The sequence below is a fragment of the Adiantum capillus-veneris genome, chromosome 6 (genome assembly GCF_014529385.1).
Source record: "Adiantum capillus-veneris isolate H3 chromosome 6, ASM1452938v2, whole genome shotgun sequence".
Taxonomy (NCBI): Eukaryota; Viridiplantae; Streptophyta; class Polypodiopsida; order Polypodiales; family Pteridaceae; genus Adiantum; species Adiantum capillus-veneris.
Genome location: NC_140936.1, coordinates 131,931,293 through 131,939,994, shown reverse-complemented (window position 1 = coordinate 131,939,994; position 8,702 = coordinate 131,931,293).

Below are 8,702 nucleotides of genomic sequence, written 5' to 3'. Positions count from 1 at the left end.
GTCAAACCCTAGTTCAAAGACAAACATAGAGACTGGTGACGACCCCATATATATGAATGACGTTGAAGAACATTCTAATTCAGGTGAAACCATGGAGACCAAAATGACCACTAAGAAAGAAACCAACAAGGAAGATTGTCACGAGCCACAATGGCAAGGACCTAAGAAAAAGATAGGAACTTATCCAAACCCTACAGAGGAGATCGAGCAAGTCAAGCAATTAGGGAGTTTGGTAGAAGAGACCCAAAGGGATCTAGAACCAACACATAGATAGATCCAGATTACAGACACAGTGTTGCCTACGCAACAACAACCTCACCAAGTCCATAGAACCTTAGCCATACCTAGTGTCATCCAAGAAGAAAGTGACCTAAAGTCATGGGAAAGTGGGCGTACTCACTTCTTGTTGGAAAGAATGTTTACAGAGGGACTACCTGATCCTATCAAAGAAATGGAGATCCCATCTTCCCCACGTCAAGGGACTGAAGCTCAAAAGATGCCATTAAATATTGCCAAATTGATGGATTTCATGGCTTTAAAAGTTAGAACCACCATCATGTCCTAACTGTATGGAGACCCCGAGCTATTCTTAGCTCTTCAAGCTTTCCTCAATGGAGAACTGAAGGTCGGGCTACCAGAATTTGTACAAATGGATGGAGCTAGGGAGATGCCAATAGAGGAGGAACACTTAGATCCACAACCCAACCTAGATGAGAACCTTGTTGTAAAAACACTGTTAATAAGTTGGGACAATACTTTGAGGGCGATGAATCGAATGCAACCATACCAATCACCACCAAGGGATTAACTGTGAAGGGAATCCTGATGGTGGTGCTGGGTTTAGCATCGTGACTAAATTTTTTTGGGAAACTATGGGAAGACCTCACCTTGGGACCACAAGTAAAGATGGCCGATGGGTCTATTGTTAAACCTATTGGGATGCTGAAAGATCTCAAGATCAAGATATTTGGACATAAAATAAGAAATACCTTCATTGTTATGGATTTCTCCAAGCACACTATGGCATCTCAGATGATCTTACGATGTCCTTTCATGAGGGAAGCAAAAATGGTGCATGACTGGTCTAAAAACCATGTCTACTTGCAGTTCCAAGATTCTGTAATTCGAGTGGATCTTGTAATTAGTCGAGCACATCCTCTAGGAAACAAGTTTATAATTGATCATAGATCTGACACCACAGTTCACTCAGCCCCATTGCAGTATTGCTACACATGTAAAGTGGACACTGATGTTGGGAAAGATTCTCCTTATATGGATGTTCTACCTGGGATGAATGAGTCTGACAATGTGGATTGGGTCCACCTAGCAGCAACCATAGACACTTGGGGAAATAGGAGGACGACTTGGGTAACACTCGAGGGGGATGAAATGCCACCACTCGTACCCTTAAATATGCTAGAAGCAATGCATATATCTTCTGACAAGACTCATCCTAATATAACAAAGAAAACATACAAGTGGGTCCCTAAATCTTCTTTAGCGACCATAGCTAGTGCTAAAAGACAGGAGCCTGGTAAGAGACGTCTCACTCACCCCAAGAAATGTAAAGAAACGTTGCCTTGGATTCCTAAAAAATTATTGGAAGCCCAAGGCTACTATGAAGGAAATGATCAAATTTGGGTGCCAAGCATAAATTGTGCTCTTACCTGTCACTTGACCCAAGTGAGCCCAATCCTGTAGCTCCAAACTAGATTGAAGATCATGGAAAGGAAAAATTCACGGAATGCTACACACCCGCTCCAGAGCTAGTTTGGGTACCGAAGAAAGAACTACTTGTTCCACCTAGCTCAGGAATAGGGAAGCCAACTGAAGCTTCTTGCTCTTCATGTAGTTCCTATACGGAAATAGAAGTTTCGACACAACCTCCACCTACCATTGTACATATCGATACAAACAAGGAAGAATTTGCACCTCCCGTTGTAAGTTCACCACCTACAATAACGTTGCAAATAAAATCATGGGAGAGTACCTTACCACCCTTGCAACTAGATGAAACACATAGGGCGGTCAAAAACTAATCGTTAAAGCCTTCACCCATAAGAACTTAGAACAATTGGTTTCAAAAGGTGATGACATCATTCCTAAAGGTATAATATAGCCAAGGAAGGGGGGAGTGTTTTCTGACATCCATCATTCACTTGCTTCCCTCTCAACCTTTCTCCCTGACCTCTCAATCTCCAATCTTAGGGAATGTATATATACAGCCTTATACTCACAAAAACAAGATAGAAAAGTAAAAGAGCAACAACCACCAAACAATAATCTGGAAACTTATAAGTTCTATACATAACACAAAATCATAAAAACACATTATGCACAAAGACACGACCTTTTGACATGACCCTTATTATATTTGCACTTTAACCATTATCTATCTGTGTGTACAGATATGGCTAGTATGCTAAAGTCATCCACTCCTGCCTCGGGTAAGAGGTACCCTCGTTACTTTTCACAAGTGTTTCTCATGGTCTTTCTGGTGCTTGCCTGTGAATGGGATTTGCCAAGGTACGCTAGCATGTGAGAGAAATTTTGACGAGTTAGAATGGCTGATACGACTCTTGACCACAACTGATCCATACTTAGTAGAGAGCATTGGTACAACCAAAGTGTGTCAACTATAGAAGATGGCATGGGTAGGTATGTGCATGCTAGTAGAAGCATGGCAAAGGGATAGAGATGCTATGAAGATCGTGGAGTGACAGGTAGCAACGGATATGTATGACTGATGCGGCTTATAGGCCAAGGAAGTCTCCAAAAATAGCTAATTTGAGGAGAAGATGAAGGAGATGCAAGGTGCATCTTTTGGGTCTTAGAATGTAGAGCTTAAAGTGCTGAAAAAGCACATCCAAACTGCTCATCAAACAGAGCTATGGATTGCAAGATATGGTCATTTGAAGTGTTGTCGGGGGCTAGGTTGGTGCCCACCTGACCGCATTAGAATCTGGGCCATTTGACGTCTTTTAAGCCTTGATAAGGCTCTGGTAGGTGGAGGACATCATGTGAAGGTAGCACAAATCAATAGTTCATCAATTAGATGCTTGGTCAGCGAGATACGACGAGTTGAAACTGGCAACAGATGCTAGAGAAAGGGATGCAGATATCTTTTCTTGGTTTTTTACAACCTCGGATGGCAAGCTCGAAGAAGGCCAAAAGCAATGAAGCTTGCACGTGTTGGAGTTGGCACAATGGAGTCTCAATCGGACTTTGCGGCTTGGCAACCCGACATGGGAGCATTACAGGGGATCATGGGGAAGGAGGGCCCAAAAAAGGCAATGTATGAGGATTTTGGGCAAAAAGCTGCAAGGCCTTTAGAGGCTTGGTGGATCAGGGGGCACCACGTAAAAGCAGTAAACCCCACATGCGGGATGCGATGATCCAAGGATAGTGTATATGACCTAGGCATGAGCCCATTGAGGGGATATGAGTGGAGTGGGGAGTTCCCCTTGAAGCTAGCGATTGTAGATTGCGTGTGCCACTGTTCTAGCGCTGCGCGGTGGTGCTCGGGTGCTGAAGCTCGTGTTTTTGGCTGCATGTGGTGGTGCGGCTGCAACCGACGGCGGCCGGCGGCGCTCCAGTTGTTTGACTCAATGATGTGGCACCCACAAGGGCTCGATCCCGCGCCCATATGGGCCCAAAATTTTGAAGGCAAGGGTGCCTCCCCAATAGTGATGTTGTTATTGCTTGTCTAGAGGGGGGTCTTGCGACAAGAGAAGGTGAGCCAAAGAGAGAGAAGGACCCAAGGCCGGTCAAAAATGAGCCAAGGGAGGTTTCCCGTGCCACAGCTGGAAAGTGGAAGAGAAAGAGGGAGAAAGTTCAAAGAGCCAATTTGAAGGTGTTATTCGAGAGGTTAGGGGTGCTATGGATACCCTGAGCTGTAGGGAGGCTTTGCGTTGTGTGTGGGGTGTGGAACTCATTCCCCCTCTCCATCTTTTGGTGCCCCACTGAGGAGAAACTGATTGCTCATTGATTTTGATCAAAGAAAGTTATTTCCATCAAATAGAGATGGCAACACATAGCTACAGACCAGTTTTCACCGGAGAAGAAGATCCGAAGAGTGGAAGTTTGATTTCGAGTTGTATATGTTATCACTGCATATGCCAAATGAAGATAGTAAGATTCAAACGTTTCTGCTGGCTGCTGATGCGTGGAAGAGCAAAGACATGGTTCTATGCCTTGGAAGGAGAGCCAAGACTTATGTGGCCGGTGTTGCGGGCCCGTTTTTTGCATGATTTTTGTAAGGAGGTATCTCCTGTCAATCTGCACGCAAGATTGAAGAATTTGAAGCAGGATGTGAACAAGGAGTTTGGTGTTTTCCTCGCCCGCTTGGAAGAGTGCTGGAGGGACTTTGCACTGGCCATGCAGTTGGCTAATGGGGGTGAGTACTTTAAATTGGAAAACTTTATGGCTTGTTTGCATCCCAAAGTTCGTGAAAAGGTGGATTTTGAGGGCCTGGAGAATTACAACAGGGTTGTTGCTATTGCACGGTCAAAGAGCCAAAAAATTAAAAAGAAGATTGAGCAAGGTGCGTTGAGATACAAAGCGATGGTTCCCAATCCGACCTCAAGTCCAAGGGAAGAAGTTCAAGTGGAGAATCAGCCTAATAGAGGGGATAGAAACCACTTGTCAACAATGGGTACGCACAGTTCAAGATTTGTCTGAGCAAATGCAAGAGTTGCGTTTAAGTGTTATGGATAGAGGTCAGGCAAGGACAAGAAGAGGCAGAGCTAGGCAATTTCCTGGAAGATGTTACAATTGCAGAGAGGAGGTCCATTATGCTCCAGATTGCCCTCACCCACCGAGGGAAAGGGGCGGTATGCATCTTCCGTTTGGTTGAGTCAGGGATCATGCGCAGTTTAATGGTCAAAGGGAGCAGCAAGCAGTCGAAAACTAAGTACAGGCGGCTCCATCAGGTAATGATGAAGTGAAAAGGGTTAATATTATTGGTGTTGATAGGCAAGAGATTGATATTATGGCTAATAAAAGAGCAAGAGGCGAAAGAGAGACCGAGACAGAACGTGAAACTAGAGCAAAGAAGGGTAAAGAGAAAGTGAATGAAGGTCAAGAGCAGCTGAAACCAAGCAAGAGAAGACGAAGATAGAGAATTACATAGAAGGATTTTCAATTGGGACGCGGTAATCCAGAATATGACTTGGTAAGAGATGTCCAAAATCAAAAAGCTACCATCACTTTTGGGCAGCTGCTTGCATTAAACCTTAAATTAAGGAGGCAGTGGTGAACCAGTGTCAATATGAGGCTTCCTCGAGTAGGAGGAGATGTGCATGCGGTACAAAATTTATCCCTGAGGGTGGGGAGTCCGACTGATGTGCTTCTAGTGGTTGATGTTTTGCTTGAAAAGAAGAGCATGTGCAAGCCTATATTGATGGTGGTGCCCAGGTCTGCTTCGAGGGATATTGGTATTAAAGCTGTCGCTAGGTCCAATGTGCGAATGAGGATGGCCAACCATGCCAAAGCTCGTTCGGTGTTTAGGAGTGGCACAGGACGTGAAGGTAAAGGTCATGGGAATTGAATGCTTAATTGATTTTTTTGTCATGAAAGCAGGTGAAAATGCTTATCCAATTATATTGGGGAGACCATGGTTGTTGGCCATTGGGGCCAAGCAAGATTGGGAGAAGGGGGTATTTACCTTGCCGAATTGAGAAAATGGAGGGCAAATCGTGTTGAAGAGCCGCTTTTATCCATCAGCCGAGGGTGATAACAAGGATTCTAGCACCAGTTATGAATATGAAACCGAGTTGACTTATGAAGAAGGGTCCACCAGTGTCGAAGAGGAAGAGAGCGATGAAGAGTTATTGAAGCTGGATACAGATTTGTTTGGAGTCACCATAGATTCTGCCAGTGCAAGTAAAGGTATGCAAGCTCCTGTCTGTAGTCTGAAGGTTAAAGAGGTGGAAGATATGCTAGGTACAGATTTAACCAAGCAGGAGAAGGAAGGATGTATGGATCTATGTCCATTCTATCCCAACTTGTTTGCGACGGAGTATAAAGATTTAAGAGGAGCTAAAGGAGTGGAGCATCGGATCCTACTTAAAGATAGATACATGCCAAAAGCACAAAAGCTAAGGAGGTTTGGGGATATTCAGAAGGAGTCTCTGTGGCAGGAGATCAACAAGTTGCTCGAGGCAGGTATTATATATCCAATGAAAGATTATGAGTGGGTTTTTCCTGTTGTCATTACTCCAAAGAAGAATGGAAAATGGAGGGTATGTGTAGACTATAAGCCTTTGAATGGTGCAACCAAGCGGAATCACTACCCCTTGCCATTTCAAGATGAGATTCTAAATTAGGTTGTCGGACGCAAACGTTATTCTATCATGGATGGTTTTTCAGGATATTTTCAGATTGGTATTGCTTTGGAGGATCAATTGAAGACTACCTTCATCTCTCCATGGGGGTGCTTTGCCTACCACAGGATGCCTTTTGGACTCGTGAATGCATATGCTACATTTCAAGACTGAATGAACAAGGTGTTTGGGCCATAGTTGGGTAAGTTCATCAGGGTTTTTATGGATGATATTGGCTGTTATAGTTCCAAGGTGGAACATTTGTCCAAGCTGAGGTTGTGCTTTCAAAGGCTAGATAAAGAAGGAGGGCAGTTGAACCCAAAGAAGTGTAAGTTGGCACAACCAAGGGCTCAGCTGTTAGGTCATGTGGTATCACAGAATGGAATAGAAGTAGATCCAGAGAAGGTGAAGGCATTGGTTCTCATGGAGCCTCCCACTAGTGCAACATGGTTGACATTGTTCGTGCATAAATTAAAGTATTTATTCCGTTTCTTTTGGATGTTGTCTCAGTATGTTTACCCTCTTTAGAAAAGGGCTCAATAGGTGCACAAATTTCAATTGGATGAGGAAGCTCAAGAAGCATTTGACAAAGTGAAAGGTATTCTATGTCAGCTACCTACAGTGTGCCCTCCCAACCAAGAGGATGACTTCTATATTGCTATGACGGTGGGTACGGTGGCCATTGGAGTAGTGTTGCTACAAAAGGTGGGGAGAAGTTATAAGACTATTTACTTCGAAAGCAGGGTAATAATTCCAAGAGAGACTACTTATATGGAAGCGAAACAGTGGGTGATGACTTCAGTCTTTGACTAAAGAAAGTTCAAAGTGTATTTGATCGTTCGTAAATTTTATGTGTTGACGGCTAACAATCTTTTGCCTGAAGTGGTGCTACACTTGAAGCCAGGGAAGCGAATCATGAAATGGGTGATAGAGCTTTAGGAGTTTGAGTTCAAGTTCAAAGTAGATCACATGAGTCGGTCTCATTTGGTGGATATCCTAGTCAAAAAAGCGATCGAATTACTGATTTATCCAAGGGTAGTGCGAGAGGAGGACAAAGAAGAGCCAGACTTGGAAGGGGCCTTCACTATGTGGTTTCATGGCGCTTACAGAAGGGTAATACAAAAGGCAAGTGGAGGTGTGATCATTCAAGATCCACACATCACAGTCATTTTTTTTAAATCTTATGACTTGGAAGAGGGGCATACCAACAATGAGGCGGAGTATCTTACTTTGCATATGGGTCTAAAGCAGTGTATTGAATTTGGCATATCAAGGTAGTTCAAAGTAGTGAAAGGTGATGCTGTGCTGGTTATCAAACAACTTTTGGGCCAATGGTAGGTAAAGAGGGTTTCCCTTAAGAATTGGTTTTTCTCTATAAAGAAGTTGTTGAAGTTTTTTGAAGAGGTGCAATTCAAACATGTGAGAAGGGTGTTCCAGGAAGCAGATTAGTTGGCTAGCAGTCGTGTTCAAACTCATGTGTCGAGTTTGTATGTGACACCAGCTACTTATGCAGGTAGAGAGACTTTAAAAGACATTGACGATTTCTTGAGTACAGATCAATGTTCTGAAGGGCTTTCCAAGCTACAAAACAGGAGAATTGTTCAAAGAACTCGAAAGTTCACTCTGGTAGGAGAAGATCTTATGATGCACGATCAACATGGAGTGCTACATCGAATCCTTTACAAGGAGGAGATTGGTATGGTATTGGAGCAGTGCTATGAAGAGAGCGGACATCAAGGTAAGGATCAGGTCTTGTTTTGTATTTTAAGAAGTGGGTTTTGGTGGCCTTCTGTTGTGCGAGATGTCACTATTGGTGCAAGGATGTGCCATCAGTGCCAAGTAATGGGTGAAAGACGACTAGTAGCCGAGCAGCAAGGGGCTATCATAGCACATGAAGCTTTTGAAAAATGGGGTTTGGATGCTGTTGGTCCATTGCCCAAGTCAGCCAGCGGTAAAAAGTATGTTGTGGTGGCCATAGACTACCTCACCAGGTGGGTTGAGGCTAAAGTGGTAAAAGAGGTAAATGTACATTCTGTTGCCTAGTTTGTTTTTGATTGCATATGATGTCGTTTTGGAGTACCTTGGGTGCTTATATTTGATCGAGGACAAGGGTTCAGAAGTAAGTTAGTGCATGCCCTAGTAGAAAAGTTGGGGATTCAACATTGATTTTCATCTCCATACCATCCACAGTGCAATGGTTTGATGGAAAGTGCCAGTGGGCAGATAGTCAAGATGCTTACTAAGTACATCTATCAGTAAGTTGAAGAGTGGGAATCTAACCTTGACAAATGTTTGTGGGCTTACAAGACTTCGTACAAGGTGGCTACCAACTTTACTCCTTATGAGTTGGTCTATGGCAAGGAAGCAGTATTACTTGTC